The sequence below is a fragment of the Erinaceus europaeus genome, chromosome 20 (assembly GCF_950295315.1).
Source record: "Erinaceus europaeus chromosome 20, mEriEur2.1, whole genome shotgun sequence".
Classification (NCBI taxonomy): domain Eukaryota; kingdom Metazoa; phylum Chordata; class Mammalia; order Eulipotyphla; family Erinaceidae; genus Erinaceus; species Erinaceus europaeus.
Window position 1 is genome coordinate 44,478,170 of NC_080181.1, and position 27,257 is coordinate 44,505,426.

At 44.9% G+C, this 27,257-nt stretch overlaps 1 protein-coding gene across 5 annotated transcripts in view; it reads left to right on the top strand.

Annotated features, from left to right (window-relative positions):
* The window catches only part of APBA2 (amyloid beta precursor protein binding family A member 2), a 134,139-nt gene that overhangs the window by 8,795 nt on the left and 98,087 nt on the right, over positions 1 to 27,257 (top strand). For 2 of the 5 annotated variants that reach the window (XM_060179275.1, XM_060179280.1), the window contains exon 2: positions 20,207 to 20,260. The gene's annotated coding sequence lies outside the window, so the exon portion shown is untranslated. Of the gene's footprint in view, positions 1 to 12,354; positions 12,374 to 19,828; positions 19,848 to 20,206; positions 20,261 to 24,491; positions 24,596 to 27,257 lie in introns of those variants that run through there. The other 3 variants (XM_060179278.1, XM_060179276.1, XM_060179277.1) reach the window with 3 other exon arrangements.

Consider the following 27,257-nt stretch of genomic DNA (forward strand, 5'->3'; position numbering starts at 1 on the left):
TATATGATTCCTGATTGTTGATGTGTGGGATACTCTTTATTCTCAATAGCTGTCACTTTGTCTAGAATTTTTTCACTCCTTTATTAACTGTTTCTATTTCTGTTTTATGGCATTATCTGTTCTGTTTATTTGCTTTGGAGTTTGTTTGTTCTTAAGTGCCAAAATAATCATTTTCATTGCTAATGAAAAAACACCCCTCCAAGTCTTGCTTTCCTGATTCTACCATCTAACATCCGAGTGCTTCAGTTTTTTTATTCGTATTGTTCTTTTATGTCTTCCCTTAATTTCTTTTTGTTCAATTTGGAGCACAGGTTGCCTTTTTGATCTGTTCTGTGGACAAATATTGGTGGCATACTTTCATTATTCGGAGGGAAGTTAATCTGCTCTGTAGTTTCTTTCTGACTCTTTTTCCTTAATAATGATTTCATGTACTGGTGTTTGATCTTAATGTTTTTCTCTTGTTCTTTTAAATGTGAAATTTGTTTTTCTGAATTTTTGGGAGGAGATATGATCCAGGACAACTTTTCTTTTCTTTTGATTAAAATATTTTATTTATTTTGATAGAGACAGAAATTAGGGAGGGGACACACACACACACACACACACACACACACACACACACACACTTGTAATAGTGCTTCACCACTTATGAAGCTTCCCTCTTGCAGGTGGGGACCAGGGATTTGAACCTGGGTCCTTAGATGCACCACCACTTGGCCCCTAGGACAACTTTTCTACATAGGTCAATTTTGCTCTTCTGTTACTGATATGTAGCATTTCCAGAAAATGGGACTTTTGGGTATTAATTTTTTTTAGATCTTTTTGGATCTAAATTTCCTGGATCTAATTTTTTTTTTTCTTTTTCTTAAGGAACAGAGCAGCCGAGAGGTATTTGTTTTGGATAGGGACAGAAATTGAGAGGAGGTGGGGAGATTAAGTGAGAGGGAGACAGAGAGACATCTGCAGCACTGTTTCACCACTTGTGCAGCTTCCTCCCTGCTGGTGGGGGCCAGGGGCTTGAACCCAGGTTCTTGATTTGATCATGGTAATAACATATGCGCTCAACCAGGTGCGCTACCTACCACCTGGCCCCTAGTTTTATTTTCTTTATGCAGTGCAGGTGCTTGGTGTATGGCTGATGTCACTGATAAACATCCTTCCAAGGAAAACTTTGTTCTTCATAATTTCAGAGAGAGATAGAGATAGAAGAAGGAGGAGAGAGAAGGAGGAAGAGGAGGATGAGGAGTAGGAGTAGGAGGGGGAGAATGGAAGAGAGGAGAAACGCCACAGAACTGCTCCATCCCAGTGCCTTCTGTGGAGCTCCCATGTGGTGCTGGGGCTTAAACCTGAGCTGTTGAGCCATCTCCCAGCTCTTCTTGCCCCGGTGCTCTCTACTCTAACTCAACCCTTCTCTTGCCCAGGTCTCTGTAGTTTGTGTCCTGATAAATTCTGATGCCTTTCCTGGTGGCTCTCCTCCATATGGATCTTGATTCGGAAAGGGGCCCCGAGTTCTAATTCTGAGATTTTCCAGTGCCTTTGGTCTCCACTGGGATTCCCTGCATGAGTCTTCTGCCTATTCAGGGTCGCCTCCCCACTCTGTTATGGGGACCACCCCACACGGGTACTGAGGCTTTTGGAGGTCTATCTACACCCACCCAATGGTGTAAGGGGGATTGTAATGGAATCACTGTCACTGGTCTTTGTTGTATTGCCTGTCCTTGTCTTACATGGGCATCTAGTAAGATTGAAGACCTGTGTCTGACACACTTGTGCCCTTGGCCTGTGCTCTCAGTGTGATGCCCCAAATCCCTGTTCCTGCAGTGCTCATGGTGCTGTCAGGATGCCAGTGCAGATACCTCGGGCCTGGAGCTGCATTAACAAAGGGTGTTGCCACCTGCCATTGCCTGGTGGGAGAGCCTCTTGGTGTGCTTTAGAATATGAAATGGTCTCCCTGAGACCTTGAAATTTATAAAACATTATTAAACCACTTATACCAAACTGGAATTACGGGGGGGGGGGATGGTGACACACCTGAGTGCTCATGTTTTCATGTGTAACAACCGGGGTTTGAGCCACCACTTCTCCACCTGCAGGGGCGATGCATCACGGGCTATGAATCATGTCTGCAGGTGTCTTTCTTTCTTCCTCTCTATCTCCTCCTTTCCCCTCTCAATTTCTCTTTGTCCTATAAAATAAAATAGAGAAAAAGGGGGAAAATGGCCACCAGATTGTAGGGAATGACACCGCAGGATTCTGGATTACCTGAGAAAGGGATGTGAATGTGGAGGAGAGGGAGGGAGGGAGGGAGATCGAGAGAGTGAGCAAGCGAGAGTAAGGCAGGATAGACCAGTGGGGACTTCATTTGTACCCTCAGAGTTTGCTGTTAAGCTGGGCATTCCAGTACAGGGACTTTACTTCCTTGGTGCCTCAGTTTCTTTCTTTCTTTCTTTCTCTCTCTCTCTCTCTCTTTCTTTCTTTCTTTAGTTAACTAATTAATTTATTCCCTTTTGTTGCCCTTGTTGTTTTATTGTTGTAGTTATTATTGTTGTCGTCATTGTTGGATAGGACAGAGAGAAATGGAGAGAGGAGGGGAAGACAGAGAGGGGGAGAGAAAGACAGACACCTGCAGACCTGCTTCACTGATTGTGAAGCAACTTCCCTGCAGGTGGGGAGCTGGAGGCTCGAACTGAGATCCTGTCCTTGCGCTTCATGCCACGTGCGCTTAACCACGTGCGCTGTGCTACCGCCCGATTCCCTATGTGCCTCAGTTCTTCATCTGTGACACAGCGATAGTGTTGACCGTGTACAGTGTTGTGGTGAGGTCACAGGCTCTGTACGTCAAAGCTCTGACAGTGGGAGGAGCCTTGTTGCTGGCCCGATCTTCTGAGAAGTTGCCTCTCCCTAGTGGGCAGTACTCAGGGGCCCAGGGCATGGTCTTTTTAAAATTTATTATTATTATTATTATTTTAAATTGCCACCAGGGTTATCTCTAGGGCTTGATATGGCACTATGAATCCACTGTTGTCAGTGGCTATTTTTTTCCTTCTTTTTCTATTTTATTTGGTAGAAATTGAGAGGGGTGGGGGAGATAGAGAAGAAGAGAGAAAGACATCTGCAGACGTAAATCATCCCCCTTGAGAGTAGAGAGTGAGGGCTTGAACCCTGGTCTTTGGGTATGGTAATGTGTGCACTCAACCAGATGTGCCACTTCCCAGCCTTCTAGGGCGTGGTCTTCAGGGTCCTGTGGGGGTGAGCACCCGAAGTCCTTCACCAACCTGGGCCAGAGCTCATCACTAAGTCCAAGTGGAATGTGTTTGAGGCATGACATAGGTGCCTAGAAGTGTCCTCTCGCTGACAACAGATGTGTGTGTGGGGGTGTGAGCACATGCCCGTGTCTTGTTGGAAGCAGATGGAAGGGGAAGAAGGCTTCTCAGCCTCTGGGACTTATCCTCTTATATGGGAATGTTCAGGAGGTGTGTGTGCCTGGGCCTCCTCACAGGGTCAGACTGGGTTTTAGAAAACTATCCATAGCACTGTGGTGTCTGCACTAAATCTGTCCTGTTCTGATCAGCTCTGGTGAGTCCCCACTAGAGGGGTTGCCCTAGCTGTCCTCTTGAATGGTTCTGGTTAAAGTCAGATAGAATTAGGGCCGTTACTTTTTAAACACTGGAGTCATGCTGATGTTATATAACAAATATAAGTTATAACTTCAAATTCTGCATGTTGGGGACTTGGATGATGGCCCACCTGGTAGAGTGCACATGCTACTATGCATGAGGACCTGGGTTCAAGTCTTTATCCCTGCCTGCAAGGGGAAGTTTGGCGAGAGGTGGAGCTGTGTGGCAGGTGTCCTCTCTCTCTCTCTCTCTCTCTCTCTCTCTCTCTCTCTTCCTTTCCTTCTATCAAAAAAGGAAAAATCCCACCAGGAGTGGTGGAGCTCTGTAGACACTGAGCACCAGTGATAACCCTGGTGGCAAAAAATAAGGCTAAATTCTGCATTGGATCCTGGACAAACAGATAAAAGGAAACACGGTGTGGTATGAAGCACTCACTTCACAGATGTTCCTATGTTCTGGCAGATGAGACATGAAGCTTCCTGACCCCAGGCTGTCCAGAAAGGCATGTGGGGGCAGGAATCCAGATTAGGGATGTGGTTTCTCAGCAGGTAGGTTTCACAGGCCACTGAAATGAAAGTCGAAAAGCAGTTAAAGATTGAAGGGGCCCAACGTGTACAGAATTCCAGGTGGGAGAAGCGTGATGAATTCAGCTCTGAATCATTCTGTGGTTCCTGGAATGTTCCCATGTAGATGGCGGAACCTGAATGAAGAGGGTGCAGCTCTTCTCATGTGCAAGGCACTGTGTCTGCCAAGGAACATCAGCATCGCTCCAGCCAGGCAGGGTCTGTGGAAACTTCTTGGTGCCTGACTTTGTAAAGTCACATGTTCCAGACGCACGCTTGAGTGTCCTACTGCTTGCTCACACAGCAATGTGACTTTCAGGTGGAGCAGCTCTGCTGCTTGTCTGTTCTTAGGTTTTCCTTCTTGTGGCAGAATAATTTAAACCTTTCCCATTATTCTTTAAGACTCATGTAACACAACATATAAGACACAGCATGGTGTGAAACCGCAGTGGGCTGCTCACCTGCTCGTGGTCTTGAATGTCACACACAGAGATGTGTGCTTTCTGATTTCTAGCATTATAATAACTCCTGCCATTTGAAAGGTAGACTTTGGAAACACACTTTCCCTCCACCTGCAAGGGTGTTGCTTCACAAGCGGTGAAGCAAGTCTGCAGGTGTCTGTCTTTCTCTCCCTCTCTTCTGTCTTCCCCTCTTCTCTTGATATCTCTCGGTCCTATCCAACAGCAATAGCAATAACAACAACAACAGCAACAAAATGGAGAAAATGGACTCCAGGAGCAGTGGATTTGTAGTGCAGGCACTGAGCCCCAGCGATAACCCTGGAGGAATGAACAAACAAACAAAAACACCCTCCCTTTTCTTTTTTTATATTATATTTGGATAAAGAGAAATTGAGAGGGAAGAGGGAGGTAGGGAAGGAAGGAGGGAGAGGGAGAGGGAGAGAGAGAGAGAGAGAGGGAGAGAGAGAGAGAGAGAGACACCTTCAGCCTTGCTTCACCATCTGTGAAGCTTCCCTCCGAAAGGTGAGAAATGGGCTTGAGCCCAGGTCCTTGCACACTGTGATGTGAGTACTCAACCAGTATGCCACCACCCAGCCCCAGTACTGGGTTTTGAATTTGGGATCTCAGAGCTGCAGGCATGAAAGTCTGTTGTGTAAACTACCATGCTACCCCCTGCCCCTGTCTCATAATTCTAATACTCACCCAGAAGGCTACTTTCAGGAAACTGCATGACGGAGAGAGAGAGTAGCTTCCATCATCTCTTGTGTTATGAACAGGTGCAGTGAGCAGGTCCTTGATGTCATAATTCAAAATATCAGCCATTGAAAGAGTGCAAAGGGGGCTCACGAGTTGGCGGTGATGTACCTGGTTAAATGCCACATGTTAACATGCACAAGGACCTAGGTTCAAGTCCCTGGTTCGTATGTGCAGAGGGGGAACACTACATGAGTGGTGTCTCTCTTTTCCCCTCTGTCTCTCCCTTTCTGTCTCCCTTCCCCTCTCAATTTCTCTCTGCCTTATCAAATAAAAAATAGAAAGAAGGATGGTGGCCGGGAGTGCTGGATAGATAATGCTGGCACTGAGCCCCAGTGACAACCTTGGTGGCAATAAGATTAAAGAAATAAAGAGAGACAAAGCTGAAATGCAGAGATAAAGAGAAAGGGTCAAAACTAAGATGGTAATTGGGAAAGATCCACCATACCTATAACTGGAGACACTGAAAAGGGAAAGCAAAGTAGTGGAATAGAACTCTGTGATTCATGAACGTTTTACTGAAATAAAGTAAGATCTGAATATACATGGAAATATCCCACTAGTGTTCTTGGCATGACCAGCTCAGGGTTTGTGCTCTAAAGCTGCTAGACTTTAAAGATAAAGATAAGGCCAACTGGGTGATATCTCCAGGCAAAATGGCCTAGTTACTTTCAAAAGAAAAAAACATCAAATTGGTATCAGACTTCATGGCAGGAACAACCAAAGCACGACAAGAATGACACAACAGTCTCAAGAAACTAAAAAAAAAATGTGATCGAAGGATTTTATATTTAGCCAGTTGTCCTTTAAGTTTTACGGCTTACAAAGTGATTTCTGAAGATGCATTTTTTTCATTTTGTTATCATAGAAGTTTCATTCACCATTGTGGGATGACTTTTTAAGATCTAAAGAAAGACAGACAGACAGAGACCACAGCACTGAAGCTTCCTCCAGTGTGGTGGAGACTAGACTTGAACCTGGGTTATGCACCTGGCCAAGCAGGTACACTATCCAGGTGAGCTAATTTGCTAGCCCAGAGGCAACATTTGAAAGAGTATTCTACTCACCTGCCCTATTTAAAAAACTGACTAAAATGATTGATATGTAAGATGATCAGGGTGTAGGCAATAAGGGGTTGCGTGGTCAGAAGATAATTTAAAAACAGGAGCAAAACGGACTAGAAATCAGTGTGCTTTATTTTTATAATCACTGTTGCTCAGCATTGTTGATAAGAAGCTAAGTGAGAATTGCTCTTCTTTAAAAAAAAATCTTTTGTTGGTCTAATTCCTAAGCAATATCCCTATTCTTATTGCATCTTGCCAAGGTGCAGGCGAAGCTTCAAACAAACCCATTTATATTACTGATGCTTTAATAAACATTGCTTTCTGCACGGGTGTTAATTTTGGAGAACTCACAATTACACAGTCATTCGCTGACACAAGTAGGCTTTCACAAACCTGCGCGCTGAGAAAGCGAGTTCCTAATAGTTCAGCATCATTCATACACCTACTGTGGAGGGCTCCTTCTCTGGGACTGCATGCTCCTGTGTTTAAATGGGCAGTTGGAAATAAGTAGTAGTAGCACCATCATTGTAAAGATAGTGAAGCCACATGGGAGCTTCTGCAGTTCTGTAAATCTCTGTGGCCACTTGGAGTTATTGTTTGTGTCTCAATTTTGAACGATGAGATGGAGCACACGCCAGGGAGTGTCATGTCTTTGTTTGATAACAAAACAGTGACACAGGAAATATTTTGGATTTCTATCTTTAAAATGGAAATTCATTAGAAAAAGAACTTTTTAAAAAAATTGTAAATCAAGTCAAGGGAGTAATGATCACTGCTGGTTATTATATGGTTATTTGGTTTTTCACTTTACAGTGTTCACCTTCACCCTCATAAGAACTTTTCTTAGTTGGGGGGCAGGGGTGGGGGCAGGTGGGTGGTGGCACACCTGGTTGAGCACCATGTGTTACAATGTGCGAGGAAATGAGCTTTCAATGAGCTTTCAATGAGCTTTCAGGGGGAAAGCTCTAGTTAATAACATTATTATAAATTTGAAAGTAGCTGAGATACACAAATATCAAATTGCTGTGTTATACATCTGGAAGAAATACAGAGTTACCTATCAATTATAACATGTATATATGTGAAAGAATACATACAGATATGCAAAACAGGAAATGACAGAAGTAATCAACATAACAGAGGACATTTACAAAATCATTAGCAGCTACTTTTTGCCATGCTGTGCAAATACATGTAGAGTCCCGGATAAAAAGGATATGTGTCTCAAAGAAAATACAATTACCCAAACTGACCCCCATGGACACAGAAAGTTTAAACCAACCCATTTTCATTAAACACATATAAAAATCTCATTGCCTCATGGAAGAAGTCTATCAAATCTTCAAACGAAAGATAATCTCACTGCAATTTAAAATACTCCATAGCACAGAAAAAAAAAAAAAGATGAAAACCTGCAGATTAGTTGATGAAAGAGACCTCCACACTAACCTCACTTAAGAATACTGATGGAAAATCCCTGAGTGAAATCTTAAGCAGAAACAATCTCTTCGTAGTGCTAATGTAGATCTTGGGGTGTGTGTGTGTTTGTGTGTGTGTGTGTGTGTGTGTGCGCGCGTGTGTGCGCGCGCGCGCGCCCCTGTGACAATAACAATCCTGCACATCAGTATTTCCTCTATTAAGCGAGAAAAGCCTGCTTTGGGAACCATTGCATTGTTACATTGGGAAAATTCAGGTTTTCTTCCTGTGGAGTTTCTGCATTGCTCTCACCATACTATTTACTCACACCACTTCTCACACCGCTGTGGTACAGGATGCTTGCCCAGCACTAAGCAGTTATTGGGCTCCCCCTAATAATTCTGTTCTGATGTCCTCCATAGGCTAAAGGCTCACTCCCTAAAGTCTACCTCACCCCCACTGACAGGCTAATTCAAGTCCCCGGTGTAACTTCTACTCCCCCCTTTTTAAAATAACAATAGATTTTTATTCAGTTTTTTTTAAAGATAGAGACAGAGAGAGAAGGGGTAGGTAGAGAGGGACAGAGAAAGAGAGACACCTGCAGCACTGCTTCACTGCTTGCAAAGCTTTCCCTCTGCAGTTAAGGACTGGGGGCTTAAAACTGGGTCTTAGTACATAGGCATGTTTGGTCATTTACTACCTTTCTCATCCTCTTGTTGAGAGAGTAGAATGGGGATGGTGAAAACCCCAAGTTTCTCATCTCTACTTGGTCTTTCCAGTGACCAGTCCCCATCCAGGAGGCTACCCAGAGTCCCTTCATTCACTTCTGTCACGCTCAAGCCCTATTTACAAGGGTTTCAGGAGCTCTATATCAGAAACTGTAGGCAGAGACATATATGTATTTCCCACCATTTCACAATAGCCATTTAAAAAATGATAAAACTTCCTTGAAATCTGTTTTCATCTGTTTCAATGGCTTTAGATAATTGCCTTAAGTACTGAAAAAATGTAGACAAATTCTGTAATCTCCAAGTGGGGAAAAATCCAAAAATAATAAAACCAAAAAAGATTGGCACATTTTGTTGCATTGGGAAAAATAAAGTTCTTTTAATTTTTTTGTTATTATCTTTATTTATTGGATAGAGATAGCCAGAAATCCAGAGGGAAGGAGGTGACAGAGAGAGAGAGAGTGAGCAAGAGCGAGCGAGAGAGAGACAGAGACAGAGACACACCTGCAACTCTGCTTTACCACTTGAAAGTTTTCATTAACACAGCAGGTTTTTTTTTTTTCTGTAAAAGTCTTGCTTTTATTTATTTACTTATTATTATTTGTTTTTATTTTTCAGTAGGTTGACTCCTCAGTATATTTTTGGTTACTGTCCAGGTGGAACCTCTTTGAAAATGACCTTTTGCGGTGGCTGCTGCATTTGTGCGTTGATATCTCATCCAGCAACTTGCTGAGTTGTCTGTAGGGCCCCTCACTGTCTCCTGTGAACAGTATGTCCCCTGCAAATCATGCCGGTCGGAGCCCATCCACTCCTCTGCTCATCCTTTAATTTCTGTCTGCTTTCTTTATTTCTCTGGCTAGGCCTGGGAGGAATTCTGTGAACTCAGATGGGAGATGTGGCTTGATCTTGCCTTAGTTCCTCCTGTATCTAATGGTCTGCTATTAGACTAGGGACTATAGCTTAGTGGTCCACCATTAAGCAGGATGTTGGTTTATCATAGCTGTCCACTGTCAGTTCTTGATTCCAATTATTTTATGGGGGACAGAATGGTTTACAGGACAGTTGTTGACACATGGGCACAATTTCTCATCTCCCGGTGATATGTGTCTATGCACCAATCCCACCACTAACTTCAGTCCTTTTCCACCATCATGTACTAGATCACCCAACTCTCTTTACCCTCTCCTGTCTCTTGTTTGTGGTCTGTTAGGTAAGTCCTCCTTCTGCTCTGCATTTCCTGAGAGTCTTCACCTCTTTAATTATGAATGCATGTTGAATTCTGTGAAATAGCTTTCCTGTCCTGATTGAAATGCTCTGTTACATCAATCACTCATGTGACTGCTTGAACAACCTTTTAATGTTACACCCATTTGACATCCTTGGGACAAAGCCGCACTTCATCATTCTGTATCTGCTCAGAATTTGCCAAGTTGACTTGGCTAATGTTGTACAAAAACAAAATCCTAAAGGATTTTTTTTTTTGCATCGTTTATCAGTAAGCTTGTCATTTACCTTTCTCATTCTGTCTTGCTTTGGCTTTAGTACAGAGCTTCTGCTGGACTCAAAACATTCAGCATCTCAACCACTTTTTTTTTTTTCTGAAGAGGGATTCATATTAGACAGAACTTGACATTCCTGTTAATACTCTCTGGCCCTGAGGGGAAACTTGTGGGCAGGTTATCAATCAGTGGCTAAATTTCCCTAGTAATAAGTCTTCTCACAGTGCAGAAATACATTTCACCTCACCAGGTGGTTGCTTCCATCAGCTCTGCCATCTTTCTTTTAGTTGTGAGTGTGTGACACCCCCCCCCCCATTCTTGTAACCGTAAGTAAGATTCCCCTGTTCTCTGTCTCTGGTGTTCTAAGGGATATTCCTGATTCTGTCTCCTGGAAGTCAGTCAGCCTCCTACTGGCCTGTGAGGGAGATGAGTGCTGTTTATTTCTTAAGATGAAAAGTTTAGAGTCGGGGAGATAGCTCACTGTTGGAGTCCACGACTTTCACAGCTGAGACTCCAGGTTTTATCCCTGGCAGTGCATATGCCCGAACCGAGTGTCTCTTGGGTCAGTTTCAGTCTCTTCTCCCTGCCCTTTCTCATGCAAATAATAAAATGGGGTCCAGGAAATGGCTCGCCCAGTAGATAACACACTATACTGTGCGTGAAGACCCCGATTCGAGCCCTTGGCCACCACATGGGAGCACCATGCAGAAGAGGAGCCTCTGTCCCCTCCAGGTTTTTCCTTGGGTCCTGCCTGTATTCCCGGTTTCCTTTTGCCGTCTCTCCTGCCCTTGCCCACCTGCCCTGTCCTTACTTTGTGTCCCTTAGCCCTGGTCATGGAGACTCTCCTTCTGTTCTGAGATGAGCCTTCAGCTTCTCCCTGGTCAGGGGTGTGGTCCTCCCAGAACCGTTTGATCTCCCTGTTTCTGTGCCTCCCCCCCCCCCCAATGGTGTTTAGGACATCTCACTTTTGCAGATCCACATGACTTGGCTGGGGGCAATTGTCTTTTGAATGGGAACCCCAGATTTATCATCTCAAATCCTTGAGATGACCCTCTCCCCACTATGTGGCAGGCGACTGTGTCTGGCTGGGTCTTTGCTGGGCCACTGTGGGTACAGTCCCCTGGCACCCTCAAACCTCTCCATCCACCCACCCCCACTCTACATCCCACATACACAGTGGTTTTGGGAGCAGCTCCAGTGTTCATTGGTGCAGCCACTTGTCCATCAAGCTCCAGTGGGTGGGCATATACTCTGCCCCAGGTTGCCCCGCCCTACCCCACTGTCACCCCAAACTCTGCAGCACCTTCAACCCTGCCACCAAGGGCCACCGCTGAACAAAAGCTACTTTGGCACAATCTAGATGTCTGCTGGGGGCTCTGGCCAGACCCGAGAAGCGTCAGCTTCCCCGGGAGGAGGGGAAGACCCAGTGCTAGGTGACCTGGGAAGGTTGTGCCCACTTCCAGGCAGGACTGAGGCTAGGGAAGGTGCAGGTGTTATGGGCCACAGGTGCACAGTGATGGGTCACAGCTGCACAGTGGGGGCCAGGTGAGCTCACCTAGTTAAGGGTACACATTACAGTGCACAAAGACCTAAGTTCAAGTCCCTGGACACCAGCAGCAGGAGGAAAGCTTCACGAGTGGTGAAGCAGGGCTACAGGTGTCTGTCTCTTTCCTTGTCTTCTCATCCCCGTTCAGTTTCTCTCTGTATCCAATAATAAGTAAATAAAATAAGTTGTGTAATTAAAAGCAAAATAGATGCACGGTGATGGGAGGACTCAGGTGGACAGTGATGGGCCATAGGTGGGTAGTATTGAGTCACAGGTGCACTGGGTGCCACTGCCACCTGGACATATGAAAGGTCAGGTGGAGTTGGGTGACGCCAGGGCATAGTCCTTCCACAACTGCATGCGACTCTCAGGGGTTTCTGGAACCTTCATGTTACTGCTTGTGGGCTCTTTGGGCTAATGGTTAGCAGAAGACCCTTTGGGCTCCCCCAGATATGTATGTATGGGCCTCCAGTGGGGAACCTCCCTGGGTACAGATTAGGACTCTGCTGAGAATGTATGGACCCAGGTAGCTTGACTGTCCACTATCATTTCTGATGTCACCCAGGGAGATCCTGGATTTGCCACATGTCACCAGGCCTGTGGAGCAGATGGGCTTCTAGATGGCACAGTCCTGGAGTAGGGGGTGTATCTGCAGGGTGAAATGCACCCTCCTCCGACTCCTTAACTCCTGAACTTTGGTCCTGCAGCAATAATCGGTGACTCTGAGTAAGTCCCCCTCCTCTGAGTCCCCAGACCTCATACATACAGACAGTGGTGTGAAGAAATGATTTTACTGATCCTTCCTTTGGTCTTTGCATCAGTTCTAAAAAAAATAAAATAAGGGAAAAGGGGGCTGGGTGGTGGCACACCTGGTTAACTGCACATGTTATCGTGTATAAGGACCTGGGCTCAAGCCCTTGGTTTCCACCTTCAGGGAAGGGGGAAGCTTCACAAGTGCTGAAGTGGGCTGCAGGTGTCTGTCTCTGTCTCTGTCTCTGTATCTCTCCCTCTCCCTCTCTTCCCACTCAATTTCTCTCTGTCCTACCAAATTAAGTGAAGTTAAAAAAGTCTTTTTTTTTTTTTGCCTCCAGGGTTGTTACTGGGGCTCAGTGCCGGCATGATGAATCTACTGCTCCTGGCAGCCATTTTCCCCCCAATTTATTGGTTAGGACAGAAAGAACTTGAGAGAGGGGGAGATAGGGAGAGAGAAAAAGGTAGACACTTGCAGGCCTACCTGTGAAGAGTCCAGCCTGTAGGTGGGGAGCCAGGGACTTGAACCCATATCTTTGCACGGGTCCTAGTGCTTAGTACCATGTGCACTTAATCGGGTGTACCATACTGTCTGCCTCCCAACTTAAAAATGTCTTTAAAAAATACTTTAAAAGAAAGAGAGAGAGAGGAAAAAAAAAAAGCGAGGATGTACAAGCATGGCCCTAATCACCAATGCAGTGCTTTTTTTATGAGGCTAATTAAGAGAAAATTCTGCCAGAAAGCTTCCTGGAGATTTTCTGTAAAATAATGTGAGCCAGGGTCAAAGCTGTCTGTCGTCCAGAGAGAGGAAGGTGGTGCAGGGGTGCTTCATGTCTGTTCCACCTTCCTGCCCACACATTTGCTACAATTACCCACTGATCATTTAGCCTGCCCTGCTTTGCTTAGGAGAAACTAAAGAGAAAAAGACAGATCAAGTGGAGTGAAATCTCATTTCTGCTAGATTATGATTGTGTGAGGCTCCACTGGCAGGGCGGCCTCTAGACTCGCAGAGAATTAAGGATTGTGTGCAAACCACAATGCAGACAGCCCAGGGTTTCAGTGCAAGGAGGGAATTATTGCGACATAATTAAACTTTCATTCTGTTGCTCTCCAGGCTGGCAAAGTCACTTTAGCTCTGTGGGCTTTTGCTTTTTCGTCCCTGAAAGTACTTGATGTTGAGGCCAAGAGGGAGAGAACATAACAGTTATGCAAAAAGACTTTCATGCCTGAACTCCCAGGTCCCAGAATCAACTCTCGGCACTACCGTAAGCCAGAGATGAGTAGTGTTCTGATTTAAAAAATGGGACCAGGTGGTGGTGCACCTGGTTAAGTGCACACATTACAGTGTACAAGGACCCAGGTTCAAGCCCCTGATCCCCACCTGCAGGGGGAAAGCTTCACGAGTGGTGAAGTAGAGCTGCAGGTGTCTCTCTGTCTCTCTCCCTCTTTTCTCAATTTCTCCCTGTGTCTATCAAATAAATAAACATATAGGTAGATAAATAAATAAAAACAAGCAAAATATTTGGATGTAAGGTACACAACTCAGCCTATGGTCTGTGCATCCAAAAGTCTGAGACAATCAATTTTTACCCCTCTCATATTAATTAAATGGTGATTTATATGACTAAAAGTTAATAGGAGTGTACACAAACACCATTCCCACCACCAAAAGACTGTGTCCCATCCCATCCTGCCCCCTCCCCCTCCAGTGAAGTCGAAAATCCACCCTCACCCTCAACCCAGAGATTTTTAATTTGGTGCCCTATTCCAAGGCACATACTTTTCTTTTTCTTTTTTTTGTCAATTATTTCTATTGACTTTGTTTTTAATATTTATTTATTTATTCCCTTTTTGCAGCTCTTGTTGTTTTATTGTTGTAGTTATTATTGTTGTCTGTCTTCGTTGTTGGATAGGACAGAGAGAAATGGAGAGAGGAGGGGAAGACAGAGAGGGGGAGAGAAAGATAGACACCTGCAGACCTGCTTCACCGCCTGTGAAGTGACTCCCCTGCAGGTGGGGAGCCGGGGGCTCAAACTGGGATCCTTATGCTGGTCCTTGCGCTTTGTGCCACCTGTGCTTAACCCGCTGCGCTACTGCCTGACTCCCGGCACATACTTTTCTATGCACAGGGAACTGAGTTCACACCATGAGTTCCCACCTGTGGAGGGGAAGCTTCATGAGCAGTGGAGCAGTGCTGCAGCCTCTCTATTTATTTCCCTATCTATCTATCTATCTATCTATCTATCTATCTATCTATCTATCTATCCATCTATCTGTCTATCTATCTATCTATCACCCTCTATCAAAAAAGAAAGCAAGATGGCAGCTGGGAACAGTGGGACCTTATAGGCACCAAGTCCTAGTGATAACCTTGGCAGCAGAAATAAAAATGTTCATGGGCAGGAAGCTGGAAAGATGTCAGCAGGAGGTAGAATATGGGACTTTCAAGAGTAAAGTAAAGGTCTCTGGTTCAATTCTGGCACCTCGGCCAGAGTGGAGTCCTACTCTGTTTCTGTAAGCATTAACATTATCTTTACTTCCTTTTTTTTTTTTGACAACTTACTATTAGTGATTTAATAGTGATTTACAAGATTATAAGATAATAGGGGTTTAATTCTACCTCCAAAGTTCTGTGTCTCCCCTGCCAGTGGTCAGTACCATAGCTTTCCCAAGGTCCTAGTTAAGGGTTGACCATATTTATTTATTCATTTATTTATTTATATTTTATTTTTTCAAATTCATGTGTTTCAATTCTCCATATTCCATTTGAGAGTGAAATCATCTCATAGTCGTTCTTCCTTTTTCTGCTTTCCTTTCAGATAAGTGAAACAATGCCTGACTTTCTTAGGTGCTCTCTAAAATCTCTTCCTTCTCAGTGATGGGGTAAATAAAAGGTTCTGTGTCACAAAAATTCTGGGTGCTGGTGGAACTGGGGTACAGACCCCTCTGATTATCTTCCTCTAACATTTCCTCCTCTGGGAGTATGGACCAAAATTCTTTTTGGGGTGTAGAATGAAGGATGTCTGGTTTCTAGCTGGTCGATTCTTATCCCCATTCTGTATCTATCTTTTTCTGGTAAGGTAGGGATCTAGCTTATGGTGATGCTGGGGATTGAACTAGAGGCCTCAGAGCCTCAGACTCTTACGGAACCATTATACTGTCTACCCAGCCTCGTAATTTCTTTCTAAAGTTCATCTGTGACAGGTAGTTGGTGCTTGTCACTGTCACAATCCTTACAGAATGGAGCAGGCCAGGCTCTCTGGGCTAGCCCTTGCCTGATTCTGCCAGACCAAGGGCATATGTGTCCTTATGCGGCTGCCCGTTCATGTCCCCATTTGCTGTGATTGGCAGGCACTGCCTCCCTCTGGCTCTCAGCCGGCTTCAAGATCCTCTCTCAGCTGCCCGGAGCCTCCTGAGCAGCAAGGAAAACTGCAGCCGCCCTCTGGGGCCTCAGGGGAACTGGAAAGCATCAGGCAAAAATAGAAACTTCTTTTGCCTGGGAGAGAATGGTAATGAGGAGCTTGAACTGGGAGGACTCCCCAAAGCTTTCCGCATCACACCCAGGGTCCCTGGGGCCAGCAGTTGGCTGAGTCTGTGGCATGTGCCCGGTCCCCTTTCACTTTGACCTCTCAGGCTTCCTCCCTTGACACCTGCTTCCCTACACCAGCTTGTCAGATTCCCCCCAAAGGCATGTGAAAACCCCCCGCACCCCCAGAAGGCTGCTTCCATGAGCAGAGTCCTTGAAGAAATAGGTGAGATGTTGTTGCAGAAACACCCCATTATGAAAAGTCCAGGAAGCCGTGTTTCTGTTTGTGGAACTCCATCAGCTGCTCAGGGACAGATTTATCACAGATGAAGGCAGAGATGGATAAGGGTTCCTTTAGTGTTGGGACCGGGCCGTGGCACACACAGTAGAGTGCACAGGTTACATTGCTTCAGGACCTGGGTTCAAGTGCCTGCAGGGGGGAAGCTTCATGAGTTGTGAAGTGTACTGCGGGTATCTCTCCTTTCTCTTTTTCTCTCTCTCTTCTTCTTCCTCTTTATGTCTCTCTGTCTCTTATCCTCTACTTAAAAAAAAAAAAGGCTGCTGGGAATGGTGGACTCATGCAAGTGCCAAACCCCAGTGATAACTCTGGTGGCAAAAACCAGTCAATCAATCAATCAATCAATCAATCAATCAAAGTTTCCTTACTTTTGAGTCCACATTACTATGAACAGCTCTCTTGGGTCTTCTGGGCAGGGCCTCAGAGGACTTGACAGAAAAACAGGCACAGTGAAAGGAAGTTAGGGTTCTTGAACATTCTGGTGAGGTTATTTGGTGATAAAGTGACATCAGTCTTTATGCCCAGCTCTGCCTGTTGGGGTCATTTGCCCAACAGATAAATAGCCACCTTTGAGGGATACCCCCCATTTGGTAAATTAACCATCCAGAGTATGTCTCTGTATTGGAGTCTGGAGCTAGGGGTGCGCATCTGAATTCACCCCCCATACTCTTGAACCTGGTGGCAGAATGTGCCCCATCACTTCCAGATTTTGAAAGATCTGCTTCCTGATGTGGAGGCTCGGGGTCGTGGCAATGGTAACACTTCCTGGGTTATTCTGAACTATTCAGCACCAGTATGTTTTAAGGGCCCAGGAGGCGGCACAGTGGGTTGAGCCTTGAACCTAAGGCAGGAAGTCTCATGTTTGATCCCCAGCATTGCATATGCCAGAGTGCTGCTCTGGTTCTCTCTGTTATAAGTGAATAAATCTTTTTTTCCCCTTTAAATTATTGTCTTCAGAAGCCGCCTTCTCAAACAAAATAATTATTTTTGAAACTTGGAGGTCTTTGAAGGCACATTTGCAATCCAATTTGTTCTCAAAAATATTGGCAGAAATGAATGTCTCAAGTTTTGAGCTTTTTTTTTTTTTTTTTCCTTTCCATCCTAAAGATGCTGCTTCTTGCCCAGAAGGAGAAAAACAATGCATACTGGGGTTTATAAAAAGGATGGCTGGCATTTGGAGCTTTATTATTATAGTTATCTGGGGAGTCAGTTTCCCAGGGCGTAAATATTTCACCTGTAAATGGCCCAGCTCAGCTGTCCCTAGTCCCTAACCTCCAGCCCCCTGCTCACCATAATCTGTGCTTCCTCCCCGGGTCCTTCTGGCTCTTTCTTCTTCTTCTTCTTCTCCTTCTTCTTCTTCTTCTTCTTCTTCTTCTTCTTCTTCTTCTTCTTCTTCTTCTTCTTCTTCTTCTCCTCCTTCTTCTCCTCCTTCTCCTTCTCCTTCTCCTTCTCCTTCTTCTTCTTCTTCTTCTTCTTCCGTTTGCCCGACTGGCTCTGAGTCCTTCTGGCTCTGAGCTCCTGGAACTCCCTCTCTGAGTTTGTATCTCCATTGTAACTGGTCTGTCACCAGTTCTTGGAATGGTCCCTTTAGGCTCCTTTTCTTAGCCCCAAAATGTTGCTGCTGTACCCTGTGGGCTCCATTAGGAAGCAACAGATTCTCCCCACCTCCAAAAAAATAAAATCCATTCCATGGGGACACTGGTCTGTCCCCACACATCCCTCTAGGACAGTTAGCTGACAGTCCCATGAGGACCTGGCTCTTTGTGTTAGCTGCCACCAGCAGGCTGGACTGGCTGTGGTGTGTGGGTGCTGCTCTGCCTTAGATGCCCTTGACCTTTGGTCCCACCATTCCTGCCCCCAGGCTCTGCCCAGACCTTGACCAGCCTCTAGGTAGCTTGGTAGAAGCATCACTGAATGAGGGACATTGCTTCTGCCTCCAACACTGAGTGGAGATTAGCCCTTTGTGATGGGTTAGGAACCTTTGTCTATGTCAATAACAGGACCTGATGGCCTTCCCCAATGAACGACACCAGGATGTCAGACCCCAGGCATGGAGGTAACCTTGCAACCAGCCCTGTTCTTCCTGAAATGTTCTCTAATCCTTCTGTTCCCAGCAGAGGAAGCCCCAGAAAGGCAGCCAGATCGCTAGTTTTGAGTCTCTCTCTCTCTCTCTCTCTCTCTCTCTCTCTCTCCCTCCAGAGCACTGCTTAGCTTTCATTTATGTTGGTTCTGGGGATTGAACTTGGGACTTTGGAGCCGCAGGCATGAGTCTCTCTTTGCATAACCATTATGCTATCTACCCCTACCACTATGGCTTTGAAAGGGACCAGGACATTCCTTTATCCAAGTTTTACCCTGTGTTTCCCCTTTCTTATTAAGTCTACTTCTGTAAGTGAGGTTATTTGTTATTTGTCCTCCTCCTTCTGGCTTATCTCACTTAACATGACTTCAGTTTCTATCCGTGATGAGGTGAAGGAGATTACTTCATCATTTCTTACAGCTGTGTACTATTCCCCTTGGACTAGGTGTGGTCTGTGGTGATAAAGGATTGAGGTGGTGGTGAAGGGAGGGGGTAGAAAGGACACTGAGTATGTGCCTGTGGTGAAGAGCTGGTGGTTGGAGTGGTGCACAGACGCCTATCTGGGGGACATCAACACTAATGGAAAAAAAAACAATGACGTTGTATCAAGAGACATTTTTACTTATTTGCAAGTTACCCATCATATGTTTACATGGGGGTGTGCTAATAATAAGTAGTAGAACTATTTGTGACTCCAGAGCAGTTGTTACCATAATGTAAACTATTCAAGCCCTAAACTTCAACTTATAAAAAAGAATTAAGGTAAAATAAATGTTTTACCATCTAAAAAATTTGTAGCTGTATGATAGTGACAGTCTTAAAAGTCATTACTTCCCTAATAAAATGATGAAAATTGTCAAGAGTAAATGCCAGTCAAAAAAAAAAAACCAAACAAACCCATTATCATGTATTCTGGTTCCTGCTAAATTGGAAGGGGAAGGAGAATTTGGGGATGGGAGAATTAAGGCCAGTTAAATGCCCCTGCCTTGCTCCACCCCTGGCTTCTGCCCATTTAGCAACCTTTGCCCTCGCCTTGAATTCCTGATCCAACCCAGGTCTCCCCTTGCAGCTCTAAAATCTATGGAGCTTCCTCCCAGCTCTCATTTGCAAAGTTTTCTCCTTTCAAGAGCCTTGGGAAACAGGATGGCCTCATTTCTGTCCTCCTTGTGAAACCACCTTGCCCAAGAGGAAGGCTGGGATGTGAACAGGCCTTTCTTCCTTCCCTTTCATCTCTCTTCATCCCCCTCCCACCCCCAAAGGCTGGTACCCACCTCTGTCTGCAAGTGCCCCCAACTACTGGTTCTGCAAAGGAGTGGGGTCAAGCTTTGTTGTGGGGGAAATGCATATGCATGAGGACTTTGAGGCTCCTCATTAAAATGCAGGCTGCCTCTCCTTTCAAGGCAACACACAAGCCTTTGCTTTATTTACCCAACACCCCGTTTTTAAGGCAATAATCATATGGTGGCTAAAAGAAACATTTTAATTATTTGTTTGGGGGGTGGTGCCTGATCATCTAATTGAAGTTGTCATCTGTTCCCTTTTACAGGTAATCTAAAGTCTGGCACTCATTTAGATTTCTGTACTTGGAGTTCTGAGCTTTTCCTTTTGTTTTGTTTTTGCCTCCGGGGTTATTGCTGGGGCTCAGGTGCCTGCACTAGTAATCCACTGCTCATGGTGGTCATTTTCCCCGTTTTTTTCTTGGATAAGATAGAAGGGGAAGATAGAGAGGGTGAGAGAAAGATAGACACCTGCAGACCTGCTTCACTGCTTGTGAAGCGACTCCCCTGCAGGTGGGGAACCAAGGGCTAGAACCAGGATCCTTGCACGAGCTTGGCGGAGTTCTGTATGAGCACCCACACCATTTCTGAAACCAATGTCATTTCCTCTCCTTCTGATTTATTCCAGGAAGATTTCAGCACCGGGAGGTTTTTTGGGACCTTACCAGACCATCTAGTTTCGGTAAGAACTTTGAGGAGAGCCGTTTTGCTTTTGATGTGGGAAATGGGATTGCTTTGTGAAAGGGATGCTGGTATTTGGTTGGATCTGGGAGTTTGCTGTTGCTGGGATGTTGTGTGTTTGTGTGTGTGTGTGTGTGTGTGTCTGTCTCTATGTGTGTGTGTGTAATTAGTCTGAGCACAGGTGTTACTGAATACCAAAGTCCCAAGCTTGTGACTGAAAAGGCCAGTTGATGAAGAGGCATGGCTTATTATTGTCAGGTGCTAACGAACCCAAGATGACAGGTACGTGTCTCAAATATCCTTGTGAATGTCCTTCTGTGCTGTCCACAAGGCCTTTCCCATCCCATGTGATCTTCTATTTAGACTTGGTTACAGCTTTTCAGCCTGAAATACACTAGATTCATCAACAGACTTCAGTTGTGAAAATACTTACCAACTTTGGGGAATTCTGGAAAGGGGGAGATTTTGTAACTGGCAGTGAGGTGGGCTTGTGAAGGGAGATGAGGAAGTGACCTAAAAAAATGACAGTGACACATTCATCTCCTGGGAACCCAGGGTCAGACAGTCTCCCCCAGGACTATCACTAGGGCTTGTTACCTACCCCGTGAATTTACTACTCTTAGTGGCAACCCTGCCTCCTTCCCCCCTTTTATTTGGATAGACCAGGAAAAATTGAGAAGGAAATGGGAAGTGGAAGACAGAGAGGGAGAGATGAAGACAGACACCTGCAGCACTGCTTCACCACTCATGAAACTTCACCCCTGCGGGTGGAGAGCAGGGGGAGTGAGCCTGGGTCCTTGCACATATTAAGTTGTGTGCAATCTGTCAGATGCACCACCACCTGGCCCAACAATGACTTTAAAAAAAAATTCTTTTATTTATAATATTTTTATGTATTTATTACTGGATAGAGAGAAAATGAGAGGAGGCGGGGAACGATAGAGAGGGAGAGAGACAGAGACACCTGCAGCACTGCTTCACCACTCGTGAAGCTTTTCCTGCAGGTGGGGACTGCGGACTTGGACCGAAATCCTTGTGCAGAGTGATGTATGTGTTCAATCAGATTTGCCACCGTCCAACAATGACTTGAAGTTTCTTTTTAATAAGTAGTGGTTCTCACTAGATCCTGGAGTTTTAAGTGCCTCTAAGGTATATGCCCATTCATTCTTCTGGGACTCAAAATATCTAGTGGCATTTGTATGTATCCTGAAACACTATGCAAGTGTCAAAATCCTTTGCAATGAACAAGAAACCCCTTTCCAGACCAGGCTTGTCCATGAGATGGAACTGGCATTTAAGTGAGTGTGCTTATCACGATTCTCTGCCACTTCCTTTCAGAAAAGCATATTCTGCAAGAGGAGAGTGGAAATGAGATGGATATTTTAAAATACTGATTATGCCAGAATCTTTATGAGGTGGACTGTGGAGAGAAGAGGCCTTGGCATATTCATTTTTCTACTGCAAATGAGCCATTCAGAAACTCCAGAATACCAATATTCAGAACACATGCCCGATAGCTTTTTTTACTGAATAACTTTGTGAAATGCTTTCGGTTACTGTAAAAGTCTGGGGGCTGTGTTCCAGGATTTTTTTTTCCCTCCTGGCAGAACGCAGTGCTAGGCGTCTCTCTCCTATAGTGAGTTTGGGGAGCTCTATTCTGTTGTAAGGTAGAGGAGAGGAGTCTCTGGATCTGTGTAAAATATGCCAATCAGTGTCTGATACGCCCAGTGGTTCTCCTGAGAAAATGCTGGGAAAACTAATAAGCCACATTTAAATCCTAGGCAAGCCTTAGCAAGATATTCGATCAAGAGATGCTGCGTTTGTGAAGGTTACCTACTGGTAGGGTGTCACCGTGATTTTGTCCAAGTGCAAACACACAAAAGTGCTATGTAACATCGGTGGCCAGTAATGGCCCTAAAATAAGAGTTAAAGAAAGACAGAGGAATGCCTGGCTTCTGTCTATAGAAAGAAGACAGAGAACCAGAACATCCCGGGAAGCTGGTGCAAAACTGATAGCAGCCTCCTTCTGGGACAGGGAAATATTTGTGTAGGAAGAGACAGAGGGACCATTAGAATGGGATGGCAGGTCCAGTGGATTCTCACAGGTGCAGGAGCCCGGGAGGTAGCAGTGCTGTTGAGCAGGCCTGCTGGTTAGCCACATGGAAAAGGTGAAATGGGCTTCTCGCCTCACAGCACGCACACAAGGACCTGTGATAGGACTGAAGACCTGAATGTTAAAAAAGTAGAAAGAGACTCTGTCCTTGAAGCTGGAAAAGGTGAGACACCCTCACCCCACACACATGTATATGCACGTGTGCCTGTATGTATGTACACACACACACACACACACACACACACCATCATCATCATCATCATCAAAATAGAAACTGATTAACCACCAGCAGTTGCAACTTCATTGAGATAAGAGATGCCAGCTCATGTTCAAAGTCAGCTCCCAATGAGATAAATATCTGGTGGTTATTTACTCTAAGGGATTAGGATTCTGTTTCTATGAAAAAAACAAACAAACCAGAAAAACCTCTTTTGGATCAACAAGGAAAAGAGAATTAGAACATGGACAGATAATGTGGAGAAGAAACCTAAATAGCAAGTAGATCAAGGAACTGTTCCCCTCCTGCCCAGTCAGGGAACTGGTACTGGCCAATAAAATCCACTGTCACACTCATACAGTGACCTACTAGGAATTCTGGGTTGGCATGAATGTGGAGCATGGGGGATCTGTTACTCTTGCCATCAAGAGTATACTGGTATTTTGAAGAAGCAACTGCAGGCAGTGGCACACCTGGTTGAGCGCACATATTAAGAGTTTGCAAGGCCACAGGTTCAAGTGCCTGGTTCCCTACCTGCAGAGGGGGAAGCCTCTAAGAGGTGAAGCAGTGCCTCAGGTGCTTGCTCTCTCTCTCTCTCTCTCTCTCTCTCTCTCCCTCTCTGTCTTTTCCTTCCTTTCTGATTTCTCCTCAATATTTCTTCTATCCAAATAAATAAATAAACAAAACCTCTAAAAGTGAAAGTAAAGATATTTTTAATAAAGAAGCAACTGCTCATCCATGCTTTTTGTAACATTATTCTCAGTGACCAAGGTATGAAAACAATGTACGTGCCTGTCAATTTTTATAAAAACTATGCAATTAATGTGTACAGAGAGAGAGAGAGACAGACACTAATATTATAAAGCCACAAGAAAGAAGGAAATTCTGTTATTCACAGCAACATGGTAGACTTTGCTTGTGGACGTTATATTAAATGCCAGTATGTCAGACAGAGAAAGGAATTACAGGATCTAAGAAATCAAGACTTTCAGAAACAGTAGAAAAGTCTTCTATAAGACAAATAAGGTGGTTTAGCAAGGTAGCTCACCTAGATAGTGCACCTACTTTGTCATTCACACAACCCAGGTTCAAGCCTGGCTTCTCTGGGGTTCAGTGCCTACATGACTCCACCACTCTTGGTGGTTGTTTTTCTTCCCTCTAGATAGAAGGTGAAAGAGAGAGAGAGAGAGACAAAAGAGACACCACAGCACTGATCCACTGCTCATGAAGCTTCCTCCCATGGAGGTGCTCCCATGTCGTGGCCTGGGACTTGAACCCTGGTCTTCTCTTGTCATGGTGACATGTGCTCTCTGTGGGATGAGCCACACCTGCTGCCCCCCAAGTCAGCATTCTAACAGTCATTCATCCTTCTTCTGGGAATATGGTCATTAGGATTTATTTTCATCCAGGTGTGAGCATGTTTTCAAATCCTTGAAAACTCCTGTGCTGACACTCAACTTTTTTTTTTTTAAGTCTCATGTTAGGAGAGAAAAAAAATTCATCATTATTTTTGTTTTCAAAAAGATGAAAAATGTGTGAAGAAAATAGCACCAGGAGCTGCTACTCAGTTGAGCCCAAGATAATTAGTGTGATTAAGTTGAAGGAAGCTGGCCATTTTGGTGTGTCTTTTTTAAATTTTTTATTAATGATAGTCAGATCTAAATAATTATAGCCAGCACTAATAAATTACACAACACGCCGGCATTCTCCAACCATATTCTATGGTATCTCATGGGGTGGCCCTGAAAATAGTCATCCACGTTCCCATTGGGCTGGGACCCAGCCTGGAATTTGGCCCCTCATGGAGAGTCCTGGAGCGCCATTTTGAAAACTGAGCAGTCTACCAGAAAATAACTTTTGCTTCCTTCTCTTGAACTCACCATTTCCCCAACTTATTTTCAGCACATACTGTCTCGTCTCCATATACAAGGAAATGCTGATGGAAGTCAGGATAATTCTTGCACCATAGCTGCTAAACAACATGCCTGTCTCTGTGAACTCTGGAGGTATTTCCTAAGATGTCCACTAACATCTCTTTATGAAGACATTCTCTGGTGTCAGATTGTTTCCATCTCATGCTCATGTAGTCTGGGGCTGCTGCAGATGAAGCCTCCTTTCTTGGACAAGTCACTTCATCTCCAATCACTATACATACACATCTTCAGGGGAGGCCTGAGGATGGCCTGCTGGCTCTTCAGGGTGCATGTCAAGGTTAAAGTTGGTACTTGTAGTGCCCTCTTGTTCATTGGAGTCTCCTCCAGTGTCATGGCATTCCCGTGTGCTGCCCGGGCTCACACCTGGGCTCTGTGCTATCTCCAGCCCTCTAGGTTCTCCTGTTTAGGTGTTCCTGGAGAATCTCTGATGAGGAGTTTGTTGGTAGGTGTGGATGAGTATGTGTGTGTGTACGTGTGCACGCTCACGAGAGAGCCAGCAAGATAGTTCACCTGGATAAATGCACCTACTTTGCCATGCTTGCCACCCAGGTTTGACTACTAGCCTCCACTGCACTGGAGGAAACATTGATGCTGTGGTGTCTTTTCCTCTTTCTGTGCCTATGTCTCTGTCTCTAGTTGAAAAAGTTGACTCTTGAGGGGTGAAGCCAAGGTGATGACAAAAAAAAAAAAGGAAAGAAAGAAAAGAAAAACAGAAGGAGTATGAAGGAATTTTGATGGGGTGGGCTAGGGCTGGGAGTCAGCCCTCATCCTTGACTGAACCTTGGGTGAGGATACGCCCCTTCACTTCTGGGGGGTACATCCCATAGGGGGAGATGGATCATAGGAGGACCAGGATTGTGAGGAGAACAGGCAGGAAAGAGCAGAAGCCAGGTGTAGGGTTGCTGGCTGTGGCAGCTGGCAGACCAAGGAACATCCAAAAAGGCAGAGGTGAATGCAGGATTTAATAAAATTATTGTATCTATTTATTGGACAGAGACAGCCAGAAATTGAGGGGAAGGAGGAGATAGGGAGAGAGACAGAGAGATACCTGCAACACTGCTTCACCACTTATGTAGCTTTTCCCCTGCAGGTGTGGACCAGGGGCTTAAACCTGGGTTCTTGTCCATTGTAACATATGCACTTTACCAGGTGCACCACCACCTGATCCCCAGAATTTTTTTTTTTCTTAAGAAAATTCTCTAAGAAGGGGGAAGAAGAAGAGAGCTGGTGGCTGGCGTCAGCAGGGGAATCAACTCTTTTTTTTTGCAAAGACAAAGAATGGCCTGCTCAGTATCCTTCTGGGTGAGGAGAGCTTCAGAGCAGGCTCAGGAAGCAGCCAGCAGGGGAGATAGAGCCCAGCCTGGGACAAAGGGAGCTTGGGATTTTTCTGGAAGGATGGCACCATTGGGGAGATTGGGAGGGGTTTCTGGCTGTGACCCCTCTTTTTGTTTGAAAGGGGAGAGTCAGGCTCACTGCTGGCAGAAAAGCAGGGGGTAATGGGCAGGGGAGAGGAACAGGGTGGAGATGAATTTGGCACTTGTGTTTGTCTTTGAGCAAAAATATATAGCCAATTGGTGTGTTTAAGGAGGGTGGACCAGACTCAGCTTCATTCAATTTCACACACATAGTTCCCAAGGAAGACTCCATCACTTTTTCCAGCTATGGAAATACTGGAACATCTGTGTGACCTACTCACTATTCTGGTGGAGGCTAAGGAAGGACACCTCCTAGCTGGAGTTTTTTAAAAATTATTTATTTATATAAATAATTAAAATTATTTTTAAATATATTTAAGAAAGGAGACATTAACAATACCGTAGGATAGGAGGGGTACAACTCCACACAATTCCCACCACCCGATCTCCATATCACATCCCTTCCCTGTTATTTTATTTTTATTTTTATTGCCACCAGGGATATTCCTGGGACTCTGTGCTGGCAGTATGAATCCACTGCTTCTGGTGACCATATTTTTTCCCTTTTATCTTTTTCCTTCCTTCATTCCTATTTCTCTCTCTCTTTCTTAACTTTTTAAAATGATCTTTACATATTGGACAGAGACAGTCAGAAATCGAGAGGGAAGAGGGAGATAGGAAGAGAGACAGAGAGGCATCTGCAGCAATGCTTCACCACTTGCAAAGCTTTCCCCCTGCAGGTGGGGGCTGGGGGCTTAAATCTGTGTCCTTGAACATTGTTATATGTGTACTCAACCAGGTGTGCCAACACCCAGACCCTTATCTTTTTCTTTCTATCATAGTAGATAGGACAGAGAGAAATTGGGAAGGGAGGGGAGATAGAAAAATAGACACCTGAGGAGTTGGGTGGTGGCGCAGTGGGTTAAGCGCACGTGGCACAAAGCTCAAGGACCAGAGTAAGGATCCTGGTTCGAGCCCCCAGCTCCCCACCTGCAGGGGAGTCGCTTCACAAGTGGTGAAGCAGGTCTGTATCTTTCTCTCCTCCTATCTGTCTTCCCCTCCTCTCTCCATTTCTCTCTGCCCTATCCAACAACAACGACATCAATAACCACAACAATGTTAAACAACAAGGGCAACAAAAGGGAAAATAAATAAAATTTAAAAAATTGAAAAAAAGAGTATATATATATATATATGAAAAATAGACACCTGGAAACCTGCTTCACCACTTGAACATGATAATATGCGTGCAATGGCCCCCCACTCCCACTGGATTTTTATCAATCCCTCACTTTGTGGTTTGCAAAGAAAGCAGAGGC